The 20,120-nt window shown below is 42.5% G+C and overlaps 1 protein-coding gene across 2 annotated transcripts in view; it reads left to right on the plus strand.

Annotated features, from left to right (window-relative positions):
• The window catches only part of Abhd2 (abhydrolase domain containing 2, acylglycerol lipase), a 101,077-nt gene that overhangs the window by 36,914 nt on the left and 44,043 nt on the right, over positions 1-20,120 (plus strand). Inside the window, exon 1 of one of the 2 annotated variants that reach the window (XM_010621048.3) lies at positions 3,811-3,880. The exons of the other annotated variant lie outside the window; for it this stretch is intronic. The gene's annotated coding sequence lies outside the window, so the exon portion shown is untranslated. Of the gene's footprint in view, positions 1-3,810; positions 3,881-20,120 lie in introns of those variants that run through there. 2 annotated transcript variants of the gene reach the window in all.

Genomic DNA, 20,120 nt, shown 5'->3' on the forward strand with positions numbered 1-20,120 from the left:
TAATCTTTAGTCTTGGTAACAATAAAATCTTAGAAACAGAAGTATTATTTCATACTCAGAGCAAAATCTGGAAGTATTATCAGTCTGATCTTCATCCCTTCTTTCCTTCATTCCATCCTTCTCTTTCCTGTTTGGTTGGTTGATTGGTTGATTTTTTTTGAGACAAGGTCTCCCTGTGTAGTCCAGGCTGGGCTCATACTCACTAGGTAGCCCATTCTGGCCTTGAACTTGTGATTCTCCTGCCCTAGCCTCCTGAGTGCCGGGATTACAGATGTGTACCGCCACGCCCAACTTACCACATTATCTGTGTAAGGCACCATTCTAATCACATCTCTGCCCTGCTTTAGACTGCAGGGGCTCCTTACTGTCGTTAGTGTGAAGTCCAGCTTCAGCCCTGCCTCCACCTCTCCCAAATGCCTGTATTCTAGACACATCGGAGTGCTCCACATTTCTTCCACCTAGAGTCCCCTCGTCTTTTACCCAGAGACCACAGATACCCCCTCTCTGAAGAGGCCTTCAAGGAAATCCTCCTCTATACTCAGACTGGGTGGTTCTCTTCTTCATTTATAGAAGCCCCTAGTATTAAAGGAAGCCTCCAAAACTGCCATTAGAAGAATTTACATTTATTTGTCTTAAAACTTATCTAGAAGTCTTCGGCCAGGGATTTAGCTCAGTGGCATCACTGCCTGCCTCGCAAGCACAAGGTCCTGAGTTCGATCCTAGATACAAAAAAAAAAAAAAAAAAAAAAAAAATTTATCTAGAAATCTATATCCTGTAATAAATTTTGGAATAACTTACTATTAACAACAAAAATGAGAAATACTTTTGTTTCATGGATGCCTACTTTCCATTGGCCGTTGAATTCAGTGATTCTCATGGTTTTTTTTGTTTTTTTTTTCCATCCAGGTAAGACTGAGCCTCATAGTCTCACTTGGTGTCAACCCAAGGTAGAAACCAGATGGTAGTGGACAAGCGGTCTCACAAGACAAACCCACAAGTCGAGATCCCTCTCTTGGGATCATGTCCCATTATTTTTTATGTGTAATGTAATTTATTTAATCATAAATTTACCCCATATGTTTTCTTTAATCTTCAAAACAACCCTACAAAACAGGTGTTACTGTTCCTTTCCTCACCTCTATCCTCTTAATATAGGACTAAATCTAATTTAAAACAGGGTGAGTTATCCAGTCACAGAGCTCTCAGAACTGAAATTGGACCCTGCTCTCTTCAACTATAGTCCTTGTTGTCCTTCTACCATGCATCCTCCCTGCCCAGGATAGTGCCTAGTACTTAGTAGGTGCTCAGAAAATGTTTATTGGGTAGAAGTATAGACTGTGAATAAAGCAATAAAAGCTCTAATTCCACTACCATGACTTTAACCCAAAGAAAAAATTTAAACAAAAATAAATTTGTTCATTTGTTTAATTTAAACAAAAATTAATTTGTTTATTCCTGGTCAGTGGCCTTTTTCCTGATCCTTTGAGAGAGCTCCTTCTGTACCAGGGAAATTAGCCCTTTGTGATATGAATTGCAAATTTTGTCCCTGCTTTGTCATTTGTCTTTTGACTTTGCCCAGAGTAACAATTGTCATGCAGAATTTCTGCATTAAGCTTTGATAGAAAGCAACAGATTGAACACATTTATCTTCACTCCTTCCTGAGTCCCCACTAAAAGGGGTAATAAAAGAAAAGAAACAAACTTTTAAGCACAAACTGACTTAACAGACCTGAGAAAGTGGGACCCCAAGCCTACAAGGACCAGGAGGCACTGGCTGGTGCAAGTGTAGGGGGGAATCCTGTCAGGTGACCCAAAGAGGGATGTAGGAAATTGCCCTTCTTCTCCCCTCTCACACAGGTGATGGCCCTGCTCTGCCAGGTGGGAAACTGGCAGTCTGAGGCAGGGATCAGGCCCCAAGCCATGGAGTCTGCATTCATACGGTTCCTAGCCACAGCCTGGTTACCCAAACAGATGGGAGGAGTCCCCTACGGAGAAACTGACTGTCTCAAGAAAAAAATCCCCAAAACACTGTGATTTGGGGGCCAATAACAGAATAGCTGGGACCCCAAAAAGAGAGGCCTGCCTAGACAGGTGGGTCTGTGGCAGCATCTTGGCACCTCACCTTGCAGGAAGAGCAGATGTATGTTTGAGGGAAATGGACATTTGAGGAAAGCCTGGACGTGACAAGCAGAAGAAATGAGGCAGAGAACAGGCAGAGGTGGATGGAAGTAAACCTGTAGGGTAGGTACTCAGGGACAAGAGATGAGGCCTGTGCACACAGCAGGTAGAGGACAGGAGAGAACTTAGTAAGAGTAGACATCATGAAGATTAATAGAGGTGTTTGAAGGTGAAATTAAGGATCTCCCCCAGAATGGATTAAAAGACACAGAGTAGAAAGTAGAAGAGAAAATTACAGGATCAGCCCAGGCGATCAAACACCCAAGTAAGATCAGTTCCAGAAAGAGGCCAGAGAAAATGCAGGCGGGACAGAGGGATATCGAAGCAATAGCCCATAGCCATTCTCAACTGTAGGACTTGACACTACAGATTAGCTATCAAACAGTGACACCTGCCCTGACCTTTGTGTTTGTGTTCTACATGTGAAGAGAGACAGACTTTGCTTTTGCAGAACTTTCTAGAACATGCTCATCTGCTTGATTTTTGTCGTACTCTGCAGACAAGGACGAAAGTCTGATGCCCCAGCTCCCCAACTCTATACAAGGATAGAGTTGTCACCCATCTGAGGAGCTGCTGACCCGTGTTCCCATGCTGTGGGAGAGGGCTGCCGCTTCCACAGGGTGAACCTGTGCCCATCACCATGGCTTCTCTCAGCTCTGGGGACTGTTCCTCTGCTCAAAGCTCCAGGGCAGCAGTGCCATTTGCTTCTGCATTTCTGCTCAAGGGTCACCCTGCTCAGGAAGCAGTGGCTGTATGGCCCATTAGTTCTATCCTTTAGTGTTGCACTTGCCCTCTAAAAGCTCTTATCTTTGTCCCTTCTTCTTCTCATCCTATCATGTAAAGATTCTTCCAAGTGAGAATAGGAAGAGCTATTTATAATCTTGTTTTCTCCCATTACTGGGAATTGAACCCAGGGCCTTCCCACTAAGCTATATCCCCAATCATTTTTTATTTTGAGACAAGCTCTTACTAAGTTGCCCAGGCTAGGCTTGGACTTGAGATCTTCCTGCTTCAGCTTCCCAGAGTGCAACACTGACCCCCACCTTCATTTATTTGTGATCTGTTGCTTTGACAATGCTTCAGTGAATTATTTTGTATTTATATCATGATGGATATGCGCCAGTATCAGATAAACTCCTAGAAGTGGAATTGCTGCGTCACAGGGAGTGCACATGGGAAACATCACTAGCTGTTGCCAACCAGCACTGTATAACTGCACCTGTCTCTCTCACCCCATCCACCAACATCAGGATAATCTTACTTTTTGATATTTGCCAAGCCAATAGATAACAAATATTTCCTCACTGTCTTCTTAGTTTGTACTTCTTTGATGAAAGAACCTGTGAACTTTTTATACACTTAAGAGCTATTTTTATTTCCTTCTGTAGTAACTGCCTTTTGGTAGCCTCTGACCATTTTTCTGCTGTTCAACAGCCTTTTTCCTGATCCTTTGAAAGAGCTCTTTCTGTACCTGGGAAACTGGCCCTTTGTGATATGAATTGCAAATATTTGTTCCTGATTTGTCATTTGTCTTTTGACTTTGCCCATGATAGCATTTGCCATGCAGAATATTTAAAAACGTGTGTATAGTCAAATCTTTCAGTCATTTCTTTTTTGGCTCCTGGAGTTTCTGGTTTCCTTAGAAAGGTCTTCTTCACTACGGGATTATTAAATTTTCTCCTGATATTTCTTCCACCACAGGTAGGACTTCGTTTTTATTTTGAAATGTTTGATCCTTCCAGAATTCATTCTGCCGTGAGGTGTGGCTCCAACTTACCTTTTGTCTAGAAGGCTGCCCTTTGCCCCACACCATTTATCGAACAATCCATCTTTACTCCGTTTGTTCAAATGCTACCTTTTTCTCCAGTTGAATTTCCTGGATTATTTAGGTGTATTCCAGCCTTTTACATGTTTGATCCTGAATATATACCATTGGCAGGCTGTGATCGAATAGTATGTTTTACTGTGAGCCATAGGGCGATGCAGGTACCCTCTTGATACTCTTCTCTTTCATAACGTCCTTGGCTGTTTAAAGCTGCCTTATTTTCCCACATGAACTTTTGAATGATTGTTTAATTCCAAATATAGAAATCCTCTTGTCATTATTGCATACCTGTTTAGTTTACAGGTCACCCAAAGAGAACTGATGTGTTTGTGATGTTCTTTTCAGCGTAGGTCCATGTGTTCAAGTCCCTTGAGCCTAAAGAGTGTTATGAAGTTTCCTTCTTACTCCTCATCTCACGATTGTGAACTCCCTGGGAACAAGAATAGAGTCAGGATTTAAGTGTGGCTTCTTAGTAATGATCTATATAATTACTGACAAAGGAAGCATAATTTTTATTAAGCATTTTAAGACTCCATCTCCTTTTCTAATATCATAGTGTGCCATCTTCTGCACACAGAAGGCAGGCAAGATAGAGTATTGAGTGCTGATGTCAAATGTCAACATTTAAGTCCTACAGTCATCTCTTAATTAAAGAGTTCTTTAAAAAGTTTTCCATGTAAGCAATCCAGAAGCTTCACGTTTAGATACTCCAGTTTTCCCTCACTAGGAAGAGTGGGAGATTTGATGGGATTTTCCTGTCTTATCTCTCCTCTCCCGAGCCTGGTACAGATTTCAAAGGTGGCCTTGATCTGGGAAGTAGTCAAATAGCAAGCCTGGCTTGGACAAAGCAGGTGACTGGCCTCTCTGTATGTGTCCTCCAGACAGGAGAGAGATGACTGGGTGGGTGGGGGCAGCAGGCACCAAACAAAGGTGTTCTGTGTTCCGTGTATCAACGTGGCTTGTTTGCTCAGCCCAAGCAGTTTTTTCAAATCTGTAGTTTTGCATTAGGAAAGGTTAGGCAGAGAACGGTGTTGTCCAGGTAAAGTCTGGCAAACAGTGCATTTGAGAGATCTGAGCTCAGCACTTTGTTAGCCTGGTTCCAGGAGCTAAGGTGCATCCTCCCAGCTGTTGGCAGGACTGTCCCTTCAATCGGTAATGTTAGTCAGGTGGAACCCTGAAGTCTCTCATTGAGCTGCAACAGAGTAAAAAACCAGGGCGAGATGCAGTTATACATGAGGATTGTGTGTGCATCTGCATACAGAGGGGCGTGGCCAGGCCTAACTGCTGTGTGTAACAGGAAGATAATGAGATCAGATGCTTTTAACATGTGAATACAATTCTAAAGATTTTTAACTGGGTTTTTCTTTAACTTTATAAGGTCAAGGTTTTTTTCCCTTGGAGCAAATAAGTTTGTTCTCATTTTCAGTGATTTTTACTGGAACTCGCTGTTCTTTTCTAATATGTGTGTGTTTTTTTTTTTGTTTTGTTTTGTTTTGTTTTGGTTTGGTTTTGGTGGTTTCTGTTTTGTTTTGTTTTTGGACTGGGTATCGAACTCAGTCCCTTGCGCTTGCAAGGCAGGCGCCAGAAGCACTGAGCTAAATTCCCAGCAATATGCATGTTGTCTGTGTGTGTCTTTTTCCATTAAATTTATTGGTACATTTAAGGCAAACAATACACTTACATTTTTCATTGGGATCTTGTACCTTTACATGATATATGTTGGCTCTTATTTTTTCCCCATTCCCCTGCCCTCCCTTCACCCCCTTCACCCTAATATGTATGTTTAATAGCTTCCCCCACAGGCTCCAGTTTGGTCCAGTGATCCCTTCTTCCTTTAGTCAGGAATCAGCCACGAGCTCAGAGGATTTGTTTCTATCTTGTTTCCTCGGGCCGCTCTTGGTCATTTCATGCAGAAGGGGAACAGATTCTGCGCTGGAATTTTCCTGTACAGAATTCTGCAAATCAGGAATAGAACATTTAGCAACAGCACAAATGTAATGTGCAGCAGCTGGGACCAAGCATTTGTCTCCCCTGGGGGAAAAGGCTGCGTTCAAAGCATATTTCTGACGTGCCTATTAATGGGTGTTTGGGAAGCTGTACATGAGACAAAGGCCCAAGATGTTTATCCCTGAAGCTGGTGAGGAAGTTGCCCCAGCCTCCACCCTGCCTTCCCAGCAGGACGCTGAGGTACAAATACAGGGGTACCACAGCTGCCTCCCAGAAAGAAGGGGCTTCTAGGGGACTGTGGCCTAGTGGATAGGGAAAGTCCTGCAGACCTGCTGTTGCCCTCTGGCTTTGGGTCAGACCATCTGGAAAGGGAGTCAGAAAGGCAATCCAGTAAGGGCAGCAGGAGTTCCAGGCTCTAGACCTGTGGAGGGGAGGCTCAGGCAGCCTTAGATCTGGGATAAGTATCTATAAAACATCCCCTAGGGGCCAGGGATTTGGCTCAGTGGTTCCACTGTCTGCCTTGCAAACACAAGGGCCTGAATTCAATCCCCAGTACCACATACACAAAAAAAAAACATCCCCTAAACACTAAAGGTTCTGCCCCTTCCTGACTTTCTCACCTACCTTGAACACGAGTGCACACTGATACACACACACACACACACACACACACAAAGGAAGGTCAGTCCTGTAGGGTTGATAAAAACCGTTGCTCCTGGTGTCCTCCACCACTGATATCCAATCTACCGAGTTTATTCACACTCATTAAAAGTGTTCCCCCAAATGAGACACTGGTCATCCTAAGAAGCATCTCTGTCCTCTCCCACTCTGTCATCACTCTCCAGGGTCTCATGACCTCAGAATGATTTTATTAACATTCTGGCCTCATATTAATTAGAAGTAACTGAATGTGAGGATTCAGATAATGACTCTGTAGATGTATCTCTGCAGAAAAAGAGAGAGAGAAAAAAAAAAACCAAAACACTAACATCAGAAGGCAGTTGTGTGAAAAACACGTAAAGACAAAGAAATGGCTTTCTGTTGGATTCATGTGAAAACACCATAGAGAAATTTCAACAAATTCAATTACAAAGTTTTGTCAAGTGTAGTAGTATATGCCTATAACGCTAGTACATCGGGAGGCTGAGGCAGGAAGATTGTGAGCTTGAGCCTAGCCTGAACATCTTAGAGAGCTGGCAAAACCCTGTCTTAAAATTTAAAAAAGAAAAAGAGAGGAAGGAGGAGGGTGAAGAAATCTAACCACTACCATCCTGACTAGAGAGCCTCTAAACCGCCCCCTGCACACCTGCACCCGGGGACTCATATCTTTATCGGCCCTGCTGTTGATATCAACCTATATCATTATTCAGTCCTGCTTCTCCCTGCACATACCCAAGCCTCATCCTTGACCTTTCTTAAGCCTTGCCCTTAGGCCAGCATCTTTGGTAGGTAGCCACAGCCCCCTTTCACTGAACTCTTCCCTCCCTGTGACCCTATTAAAGACCCAATAGCCTGTATGAGAGCAGCTGGTCTGGTCTCTAGTGCCAGAGTGGTTCCTCTCAGGTTTGTTCTGCAATAAACCTGTCCTGTTGAGCTCCTGCCTCTGCTGTGTTTCCTCCTCCTCCTATCCTAACAGAGGGAAATAATGAGGGGAAAAGTGGAGGAAAGTAAGAAGGAAAAAGGCTAGGGATATAGCTCAGGGCAAAGGATCTAAGTTCAATCCCCAGTACCACAAAAACAAAACAAAAAAGCAAATTCAATTATCAAGGAGAAACATGATGTAATTGAGTATTTTGACAGTCAGACAAGAAAACACAGGCACAAAGATGTTACCTTCTGGCTGGGGGATTGGGGAGCCTCGTGTGTGGCCTGGGTCAGTGTATGCCCTCTCTGTCCTCGCTGTGTGACACCAGGGTCCAGTCTGTCATTCTCATCTGTAAAATGGGGACGGTGATGTTGCTCAGAGTTGTGGAGATTCTGTGAGGAGTGTGACAGCCCAGCCACTGACCAGATGCTCAGAAACCTTCCTGCCCAGCCAGGCATGCCTGGGAAGCTGAGGTAGAAATATCACGAGTCCAGACTGGACAACTTAGTGAGACTCGTCAGAAAAAAAGAAAAGAACATCCTACGTCTGTGTGCCTGGCTTTGACAGCAGCTGCTCAGGTGACTGTCATGTCCCCAACTCCAGAGTACAAGCCCTGGAAGGGCAGGCACTGTGTCTCACTCCACTTTCTGTTTAGCACCCACATTTGTTGAGTTTTGTTGCATCAATCTGTAAGAGCCAACAGAAAAGCTGAGGCAGGCAGGCTCAGCCCATCACTGCTATAGGTGGTGCTGGGGGTTGACGGTGCTCTCCTAGGTAGGCATTCTCCCCACATGTACCACTCTCAGAACACATCCCTGGGTCAGTGAAAAGATCACCTCCTCTTGGTGGACAACTGTTATCCTGGAAATGAAGTTTGATTCTCCATCCCTGTGTGTGTTCTGCATAGCGTGGAGGCCTGTTAAGGGGCAGCATCTCTGGAAACTTAGCGCACACAGGGTGATCAACAACTACAGTGAGCTTTACATTTAAAGAAAGTGTTACTACAAAATACACATTGCTGTGAATCCCCCTCAGAATATTCTCCCTGGCTTCAAACACACTTATCCCATTGTTCTTGGCAACATGGCAATAAACTTACAGCAATATTTTTTTAATGTTTTTGGTATTTTTCAATCACCCCTTACATGTCTCCTGACAGCCCAGCTAGCCCCGAGCGTGAGCCTTCCAAGTGTCCTGGCATAAAGCCAGCAAGGAATCAGCAGCTTGGAGTCAAGGGTAGAGGTGGGACGCAGGGAGATTGGTAGCCCTGACAGAGAGCTAACTTCCCCCTGGGAGAGCGGGCCAGGACAGCGCACTCCTCTGCTTCTTGTCCCTGTCACCATAGTGTCCCTTTGGGCCTGGATTCTGCAGGGCAGAGTGTGCAGTGGTAGAGCTGAATTTGTAGAGTTAAACAGCCTGTTAAGGAACCAAGTCAGGGCTGGGACTGTACCACAGAGGTCACAGAAAAGCTGCATTGCTAACATTTCATAATCACAAACTTCCAAGAGATGGTCACCCGTCTTGCCAGGTGGCCTTTTAAGTAAATCTCAGGAATGAGTTCAGGTGAGCACTGGAGTTGGCTGTGGACACCTCAGGAATCCTGCAGACAAGTAGTTCTCCCCTGTGCCTTGTGTTCCTTCTCCCCCATACCTTTGAATTTCTGCAACAGGGAGCAAAGATGTATTCCTTACCTCTTCTGAACTTTCCAGTATTTAACATTGCCTTTATGTGCCTTCTAGCATACAGTGAAGTTTTATGCACATTTAATTTATACAGATTCATATCAAGAAAGAGAAAGTGAAAGGGGGTTTGTGTGCCCTTTTGGGTGCCCCTTCCCAATTAGGCCACTCACGCACCGAGAGGCAAGCAGGAGGCAGGAGAGAGAGAGACAGAGAGAGAGAGAGAGAGAGAGACAGAGAGAGAGAGAGAGAGAGAGAGGAGGAGAGAGAAAGAAAGGAAGGTCCTTTTATCATTTTGGGGGTGGGCTATTGTTTATTTATGAGGAGTGAGTTACTTTTAACCTATCACAGGCCAGATTGCTTTTATGGGCCCAGTCCTGCAGACACAGGTTTCAACTTCCTGGACCACTGTGGCCTTGGTGGGGAGGGGAACCAGAGATGAGGGCATGAGGTCATTTCAGGAGCCAAGATGTACCAGGAGAATGCAGCCTGTGAGGCAGCGTCACAGCATACTTTACCATGATCAGTTCCCTAACAGAAAGGTCTCTCAAACAGTTGAGCGCAGACATAGCTTCATTCCTGCTGGCCCTGAACACAAGCCTCTGTCCTGTGGTCCAGACCTCACCTCCTGCTGGTAGTGCCAGGGCTTGTGTACCTCTCCTGCAAAAGGAAACTTTTTTTTTCCCCAGCACTGGGGATTGAACTTAGTGCCTTCACACCGAGCTATACCCTCTATCCTTTAGAAAAAAAAATGTTTTATTTGGAGATGGTTACACTAAGTCACCAAGTTGCCAGGCTAAACTTGAACTTGTGGTCCTCCTTACTCTGCCTTTCAGAGGACTAGGATTATAGGCATGTGTCATTAGGCCTAGCTAACAGAGACCATCTTGCTACATCCTTCCATTTAAACATATGGTTTTGTCTTTTCCCTTTGTTTGTTTCACCATGTGGCCCCAGCCTCAAGGCACCAAAGCCATCTGAGCCTAGTGGCAGCCCCAGCCACCTGCTGGGCACTGGAGGGGAACTGTCCAAGCTGCACTTGAGAGAAAGTGTGTCCCTTCCAGAGGGTGTTACATGATTATAGTTGTTAGTTCCATCTTCTAACTTGCGAAGCAGGCTGCAGGTGAGATGTGGTCCCATCATAAAAACAGAATAACCTGGATAAGAGAACAGAAGTTGCAATAGGAGAAAAGAGTTACTGCAGAATGATCCTCCTTTGCCACGACTCTTGTCACATTCTTGCTGAAGGCAAGACCGTGGGCTGTTTGTCCTTTCTCCTATTCATTGCCAGCTTCGGATTAGATGTCACTGTTCACCAGGTCCTCAGGAAGCAGATGTCTGTCAGGAACAACTACCAGGGCTCTTTGTATTTCTGAAAAGTCTTTTGGAGTCAGCCTTTAAAATGGCCAACACCAGAATATGCACATGCTAATCTGATCTATTTTTAAACTAGAGGCTGGCTTTTGACTATGTAAGCTATGACAAGCCCCATTTACACTGGCTGTAGTAGAGCCAATTTTTTTAAGATCACTAGTTGAGTCTCTGGAATGAAAGCATTTATCTGTCCACTTCGTGTCTGTTTGATCACAAAGTAAGCTCTGGACACAGTGGTTAAGGCCTCAGTGTGAATCTTTGCTCTGCAGTATGACTGAGACCAAGCCATTTAACCTCTACATAAAAGAGAATTAACAACAGCCCATTTTCACAAAATCAGTATCAAAAGCAAATCAGATGTGTACCCCAAAAAAGACTTTGAAAAACCATCCAGTGTTGTAGCTGAATAAAAAAGCAACTTTATTCATCGTGTTCTCTGTTCAAAGAAAAAAGTAAATAAATTCATGATGATAGAGCCATGATTAATTAGTACCTCAAACATCCCTGGTATCCTTTGTTAAAAGGCTTCCTTTGTTGGGGGAATATCCTTAATGTGCCTTAAGTCACTAAGGGAGGGCCCCAGGTTTCAGTCCGCGTGATGTCATTTCTGGGCTATAGTAAGATCCTGGTGGCTTTTGTCCTGCTGTGTGTGTCGTTCTTGTAAGTGTTCTTGTAAGTAATTGGAGCACAGTAACTATTTCCTCCCCTTCCTTGTTTCTCTGTGAAGTGTGAGCCTTATTCATCCCTTGTCATGGGGGAGAAACAAAGCCTGCCCAGCCCCTCTGCAGCCCTTGGAAGTAGGGTCTCCCCCACTGTGTAGGGTCTCACCTATCTCCTTTGTTGATCTCTGGTCTCAGGTTGGTCTGGGGAGGAGGAGTGGAGAATGAGCTAGAATCTAAACACTTGCGCTCTCATTGAGATTTGAAATACTTAATATCTGAATAGAAATATTTGCATCACAGTTATGCTAATATCAAAGAATTTATTTATTTCATTTTATTTTGAGGCATAGGGTCTCACTATGTTACCCAGGCTGGCCTCTAACTCCCGGGCTCAACCAGTCCTCCTGCTTGGCTGGGATTACAGGTGCACATCACCATGCCTGGCTAAGAGTTTTCCATGAGAAATATTTTCTGGAACAAAATCTCGAAAGCCAATTTAATTCCATGATGAGTTACTTTTCCTACAATACAGTAATTTTTCTTCATTAGGGTTGTTTTCCACCTAAATTCTACTGTAAAGCTTGGAACCAGAGATCACTTTTTTTTTCTTTTTTTGCCTATTACAAGTATTATGACCATAGCATCAGCTAATAGTAAGTTCTCCTGTGGCTATTAGTTCCACTAAGTCCAGTTCTTTATGGTACATTATGCAAGTCTAAATGTTTTTATGAAAACTAGATTATTCTCCCAACTTTTAGTCAATCCTAAACAATACAACAGGTAGTGTTTTTTTGTTTGTTTTGTTTTTTGTTTTTTTTGGTTTTTTTGAGACAGGGTCTCACTATGTAGTTGAGACTGACCTGGAACTCACTATGTAGCCCAGGGTGGTCTCGAACTCACAGTGATCCTCCTGCCTCAGCCTCCCAAGTGCTGGGATTACTGGCGTGTGCCACCGCACCCAGCTGACTAATTCACCTTTTAAAAATTGTGATCAACACTATGTAGTTGACTGACCTGGAACTCACTATGTAGCCCAGGGTGGTCTCGAACTCACAGTGATCCTCCTGCCTCAGCCTCCCAAGTGCTGGGATTACTGGCGTGTGCCACCGCACCCAGCTGACTAATTCACCTTTTAAAAATTGTGATCAACATTAGAAATAGAGATGAAAACAGAGATACAGTGGAAGGAAATGGCCTAGAGTTAAGAAGATAGGAATGCCTGACACCATTTGTAATAAAGAAAATGTAAATCAAAAACATAATGACCTGCCACTTCACATCCCCTAGGATGACCATGATTTTTTTAATAGGAAAAAACAAGTGATGGTGAGAATGTGGGAAAATTTCTGGTAGGAATATGAAATTTAGAAAGTTAAACATAGAAATTCCACTTGTAGGTACATACCCCAAAGAACAGAAAATAGTTACTCAAACAAAAACTTGTCCCCAAATGTTCATAGCAGTGCTGTTCACGATGGCAGATATAATGAGCAAAAAGGGTGGAAACTACCCAATGTTTATCAAGTAATGAATGGACAAACCAAATGTCATATATACGCGAACATTGAAATGTACAGAGGTAAAGGAGAATAAATTAGCAATGACATCTAACAGCATGGATGAACTTGAAAACATGCTAAGTAAAAAATCCTAGGATAAAAAGGCACATATTGTATGATTCCATTTATAGAAATTTGCAGAATGTCAGTCTGTTGAAGCACATCAGTGTTTTCCAGCAGCTGAAGGGGAACTAGAGAGCATTTGCTTAATATGTGGAAGGTCCTTTCTGAAGTGGTGAAATATTTTGGAACTATGCAGATATGATCAGTGTCTGGTGTTGTGGATATACCAAATGCCACTGAAGTAATCAGGTATGATAGTGCACACCTTAATCCCAGCACTCAGGAGGCCGAGGCAAGAGGAGCACCTCAAGTTTGAGGCCAGCCTGGGCTGCATAGTAAGTTCAAGACCAACCTAAACTACATAGCAAGGCCCTGTCTCTAAATAAATAAATACCACTGAATTGTATGCCTTCAAATAGTTCCTTCCATGTGATAATGAATTTTACCTTAAAAAGTGATGGGGACAAAGTAGTAGGTTCAAAGTGTGCTGAGATCAGTTAAGATTATTGACCAGGATCTTAAAAGCACTACTTCTTTAAAGAAAGAATAGTAACTGGTGTGGGCAGATTTGCTTCTAGGAAGATAAGTGCTAACTTAAGTAATTAAAAAAAAAAAAAAAAAAACTTGAGCATTGCCTGTTTCTTATTGGGCTGTATTATAGGTGAAGCAGGTGGTTATGCCACAAGTAAGCACTTTTGGGGAGAAGCACATGAAATGCTAAGGTTGGGAGCAGGTTTGGGGACTGGGACAGCAGGAATCGGGGGACACTGGAGGAACTAGGTAGGAACATGCTGGTGCGCTATGAGCTGTGGAGTGCTGGGAGCACTGAAGAAGCCTCTTGAAAAATGAACATGAATCCAGCCCCAAACTTTACTCTCTGGCTGCTAAACATCCATCCTTCTTTTGAGAGTATACAAATTTGCTTTGGCAAAATTCTCTCCCACGGCATGCAGATACTAAAACAAAGTGCTCTGCCCACTCCCCACTCCCAAATGCAAGGTATCCCTTCCTCCAGACACCTCACTGCTGTGACATTGATTCTTGAAAGGAGTGAAGGGAACTTCTGTATAAAGAGCACATCCCTGAAGCAGCCCCCTGATTTTTTCCTCTCTTCTCACACCTCCCTCTCTAGCGTCTTGTCCATTTGAGGGACCACTCCAGCCTCCCTTCTAGTCCCTTGTTAATTTAGAGTCAGGTTTTGTTGCTTTAATCAAAGCATCCTATCTGATAGGAACTCAAAATGACAGGAAGTAGCTGCTGATGGTTGTTTAGGTTGGTAAGAAGAAGTGAATTGCTACAATATGAGCAATCAATCTCAGATACAGTATCCTAAACACCCACTATGTGCCAGATCCTGTGGCAGTTTGTTAGAGAGGTATGAGAGAAAACCAAAGGGGAAAGCAGCCAACCCTGAGTTTACCAGCTAGCTATGAAATAGTTTGATCTCCAGCCAAGGGACCCAGGTACCACAAGGAGGAATTGGTTACCCACTGATTTAGGGCAAAGAAGGGCATTAGTCAGCTTCATTTTTCCATCTCTTTAAAAGAGCCTGGCAGCCATCTGTCCTTGTTCCATCTGCCCAGAGGCTGTGTGTGTGTATGGGTAGCGGGAGGTCCAGATTTTCCCTTGCAGTCTTTCCCATTGGGCAGTTCTGCTAATAAAGCCAGATGTTGCTTATAAATATGTTCAGAAGATAGAGAGAGGCTGCCCTCTATATTTTTTGTGATCAAGTTTATTTCTTAGGAACAAGCATTTATTAAGCACAGGCCACAGCCCAACATTGAGCAAAATAGCATATGGATTAGTGAAGAAATAGAAGGTATTGTTCCTGCTTTCATGGAGTTAGGAGCAAAGCATACCCAGCTGCTTCAGCTGTTCAAAATAGCTTTAAAAATTACATATAGAAATATATGCAAATGAGTCTAGTCAAATTGAGTACTCGGCAAAATATAAAGAAAGTTACACAGTTTTATTGTAGAACCTGTAAAAGAGGTACACCATGTTTTTAGATGGGATAAGTCAATATTATAAAGATATCAGTACATGTTTTGTATGTTTCCAATCAAAGATCCAAAAATTTTTATGGCACTAAATAATCAAATCTTCTAATTCATCTAGAAAATAAAATAACCCACCAGTAATTTTTTGAAAAAGAATAGTGAAGGTGGCCTACAGTATCAACTCAGAATATCCTGTAAACCTGTATTAATTAAAGCAGTGATATTGGGACATGGATAGACAAATGAATGAATGAACCAGAATAGAAAGTATAGAAACAAATCTAAATAATTGGGAACTTGATATATATTAAAAAATGATAGTTGGAATCAGTAGGGAGTGGCGGACCATTTATTGTATAAAAAAATTAGTTCTTCCATTATGAAAAAATGAATTAGCTGTTTCCTTTACATGAATAAGTAGATTTAAGGATAATACTCCTTTTTTTCAGTACCCACAGTTTTCTCATTGAGTTGCATTCCCAACCCTTTTCATTTTGAGACCGGGTCTAAGATGCCCAAGCTAGGCTTGGACTTGGTGGTTCTCCTGCCTCAGTCTCCCAGAGTTACTGGGATTACAGGTATGAGCCACCCCATCCACCTCTAAACTGTAAGAGTATGAGGAGACATCTTTGTAATTGGTATCAAGTAGCTCTTTTTAAAGCAACATGTAAAATTTAAAGGCTTGAATTAAAAAACTACCACATTTAACTACAAAGTATAAAAATTATGTAAAGGTAAAAGATAAAGCTAAGATAGATATACAGTTGACTTGGAGAAAACCTTTGTGACACATAATGAATAATGGCCTAATGGGACAATAAAAAGTATTATAAATTAACAGGAAAAATATTAAAATATAATGGAAAAATAAATCACAGAAGAGAAATACAAATAACTAATAAATATATGAATCAAGGAAATGCAAATTCCAATAAGAAAGGGTTTTTTAAACCATAGCTTGGATCAATCAACCTTAAGAAACATGATTAAAATGAGATGCCCATTTTTACCCATTAAATTAGCTAGTATGCAAAAGATTGGTAATGCCAATTATTGATGAGGATGAAGAAGACAGGTCTCTTCATGCATTATTGGTGAGAATGTAAACTGACCCATCTTTAGGAAGGAGACAATAACAGTATCTGTAAAATTTAAAATGCACACAACTCTCAGTTCCTTTTGTCCTTCTCCAAGTTCCTTCTGGATGGCCCCTCACACCAGGTAGTCAGGCTTCCCGGGAAGGAAAAGCAAAAGCTGCCAGGTCTCTTAAGGGCCAGGTCCAGATCCCCTCAGCAGTCCTTCCCAACATTCTATCTTCCCAACAGCCCCAGGCTGGTCTGGATTCACAGGCAGGGAATCTGGCTCCTGACAGGATGGAGAATGGCTTTTGGAGACAGGAACCTAAGTGGAATTATAGGCAGCTACATTTTTCAGACTAACTACCATGTAGATACTTAGGTAAGTCATATTCTCCCGTGTACCATTTTAGCAGCATCTCTTTAGTGTTTGCATGTTTATATAAAATTCAAAATATTTTATGACTTGGGTCCATATTTCCTCTTGATATAGGTGATGTGATGAAACAAATATTCTGGCTTTTTTTTTCTTATAGTCCGTGGATAAGTTTTAAACATACAGAAACAAACAGTAAAACTCCACCATAGTAAATACATACCTAAAACTCAACTTTGTAAATCCTGCTGTTGTATTATTGTGAAGTTAATTAAAAATAATGTTTTTATCAGTAGGTGGTATTGTCATAAAATTAAAGATGAGATTTCTGCTGTGCACAATTAACCTTACATTGAATAGAGAAAGTCCCAAGGGATTCCAGGACATCTGCTTACATATGCATATGCGCTCAAGTGTGCACACACACACACACACACACATACATATCCTTTGAAGATTTTATTCCACCTGTCTGAGAAGGGAGTTAAGTGGGATGTTTAAGTGGGCTGATGACAGTAGCCAAATGCCAATCATGTTATAGCCAAATTTACATTATCATGTTACATATTATTTTTTAAATATATTTCTCTCTTTAGATTTAGTGTTATTTCAGCAAGTATGCATCAAAATCCCCTGGGGACAGACCCAGAGGTAATGGAGTGGTGGGAGAGGTGTGCTTGGAAAGAGCTTTCAGATTAACCAAGCTACCTGGCTGATAGGACAGAGCGGTGCAGAGAGCCTGATTGGAAGTGAGTCCCAAGAGACCAGTACTTTCTGGCCAGGAAGACACCTGGGTGTGGCAGAGCATCCCAGACAAAGGAAATACAAACAGTGGTACTTTGGCAGGAAATGTGCCTATCTGGAGTGGAATTGAGCCAGTGGGTTAGGTTTATTGCAGCTGATACAGAAGTTAGGTGAGCAGTAAGGTATGGCTAGCCTCCCAGGCCAATCAAGGATCCAAGCAGGGGAGGGCCGTGGCCAGCTTTGTGTTTTGAGATTATCCCTCCATTGGCAGAGTGGATGAGGGAGCAGGTGGCTAGAAGGCCACCGGGAGTGTTGTTGCCAAGATTCAGAACAGGTGACATGACCTTGAACAGGAGTATGGCATCAAGATGAACGCATATGTCATCATTACATGCAAACTATTTTCCAAGATTATGTATATTCTAAATAAGATCAGGCGATAGGCATAGGAAATTTACCCATTCTTCTGGCATTTTTAACCTCAGCATAATTATAATTTTAATTTATATTATAAGCATATTAGTCACTTCCCTCATTGCTGAAACACCCACAATTTAAAGGAGGAGTTTATTTTGGCTTATATTTCAGTCCATAGTCTAAAGGTTCCAAAGTGGGATGGCGTGGCAGAAGAGAGCTGCTCACAACAGGGCAGACAGGAAGTAGGGAGAATAAAAGGAATAGCCAGGTAAGGAGATACAGCTTTCCTTATCATGAGCACATTGACCCACGGCTTCTGACCAGACACTACCTCTGAAAAGCAAATGATTTATAAACCTTCATAATCTAATAACTTTCCAAAGTTCCCACTTCCAAGCACATGAAGCTTTGGGGGACATTTAGATCTAAACCATAACATTCTACCCCTGGCCCCCAAGAGATTCATGCTCATCTCTTTATGTGAAATGCATTTAGTCCATCTCTAAAAGTTACCAGAGTCTTAACAATTTTAGCATTGCTGAAGAGTTCAAATCAAAAATCTCTCAGAATTAAGGCAAACTCTTAGCTGTGAGCCCCTGTGAAAATCAAAAAGAATGTTAAACACTGCTGACATACAAAGGCACAGGGAAGGAATAAGGGGGTAGAAACCAATGGAACCAAAGCAAGACCAAAACCTAGCAGAAAAACATTAAATCCTACAACTATAAGTCCAATATCCCAGGGTAAGCTGCAGTAAGATGTAAACTCCAAAGGGTATAGATAGCCCTGTCCCTATGGCATTGGTGGTGTTTACAGCTCTTACGGCTTCTCTCATGGGCTGCCTCTCCTCACTTCTTGAAGCTTTCAAGTATTCTGTGTTCTTGGCTTCTCCAATTTCTGGAGTCTCCACTGCACTTTGGGCTTCACTCTCACAGCTTCACATGCTGCCCTTTATAGTCTCATTGCCTGGCCTCCCAGGCCTTTTTCTGAAATTTGGGTAGAAGCCTCTCTAACCACATAACTCTTGCATTCCACATGTCTATAAAACCAGGACCACATAGATGACACCAAGGTCTGTCACCAAGCAGTAGCCAAGCTGCCTTGAATTGCAGCTGCAGAGGCCTCTGAGTGTCTGCATGGGTAAGCACTGCTTCTGAATCCCAGGGAACTAATTCTCTAGGTGGCCCCAGAGTTCCATGAGGCTCTCTTCTCAAAGCAAAGTCTTACACCCTTACACCCTTGAACCTACAAAAGGAGAGTCTTGCTGATTCCTGACATGCCCTCAAGCCATTTTTCCTGCCATCTTGATCCAAAGTACTTGGCTTCTTTTTAATGCCAATCTTTTCAGCTATGTTCTTCTGGGTGTTTTCTTCCTGGAAAAACTGAAAACTTTTGAAATGAATTCTTTGCTTCTGTTTCTGACAGTGGGTCTCACTAAAAGCAGCAAGCTCTAAATGTTCTATAAATAGAACATTGGTCTGCCTTGAAATTTTCTCTGCCAGATTAATTAGTCTGCTGCCCTAAATCTCTGTCTCCTGCAAAGTCTTAGAACATGAACAAAATGCAGACAGATTTTCTGCAAAACCATAGCATACATGGCCTGGCATCCAACTGCCAATATAATCCTTGTTCCCATCTCAAAGCTCCTGAGCTTGGCCTTTTCCATCTACTTCTCCACCACCCCCGTACACGGAATCAAACTCAGGCCCTTGCACTTGCCAGGCAGGAGCCTCCTCTGCATTTTTATCAGCTTTCTGGTCTTCTGAACACCACCAACAATCTTTCATTGAGCTCAATTTACAGCATTCTTGGATTTGTTTAGCTACATCTCCAAAACTTCCCTAAGCCAATTCCAAAGGCTTCTGAACCACATGACCAGGCAGCATCTCAGCAACAACATTGCTTCTCTGGTACCAAAATCTGTCTTAGACACTTCCCTTATTTCTGGGATAAAATACTCAGCAATTTAAAGGAGGAGGGATTTATTTTGGCTCAGGTTTCCATCCAGTCAGCTGGCTCCAAGGCAAGATGGCATGGCAGAGAAGAGCTGCTCATAGTATGTTGGACAGAAAGCAGAGAAAGAGTAAAAAAGAGGACTTAGGAAGGGAGATTTAACCTTCCTAGTCACACCCACAATGACCTACCACACCTCACCTCCTTAAAAGAAAATCAGCTATGATCCCCCCAAATTCATTTGCCTTCCAAAGATCCCACCTCTGAACACATGAGGCTTTGGGAGATATCTAGATCTAAACCATAACAATAAGCAAGAAAAAAAATTTTTTTTTCTTTTTAAATTTTCCTTTAAGCATAGTTAAAGAGTTTGGTTCCTTGGGTCATTCTTCTCACCATATGCACAGTCTAGGTCCAACATTGTAGTCTAAGATCCTTTATAGATTACATGGCTAAATTCTATATAGTATTTAGTTGCCACATTGACATAATTTTTATAAGGTTGCTTTTTTTGTTACTGTCATAATCCACTCAACTCTTATAAATGTCTTCATCTGCTTTCCATATGCCATAGCTTCTGCACTGATATTTTCACCTGTTGTGTTACATGTCCTTTCAGTTTTAAAATACTCTTCCCTCTCCTCCCCAACCCCAGGAAGAAGCTTGTCTGGAAACTGACTT

Source organism: Fukomys damarensis, unplaced genomic scaffold (genome assembly GCF_012274545.1).
Source record: "Fukomys damarensis isolate Sample0158 unplaced genomic scaffold, DMR_v1.0_HiC HiC_scaffold_7, whole genome shotgun sequence".
NCBI classification, from domain to species: Eukaryota; Metazoa; Chordata; class Mammalia; order Rodentia; family Bathyergidae; genus Fukomys; species Fukomys damarensis.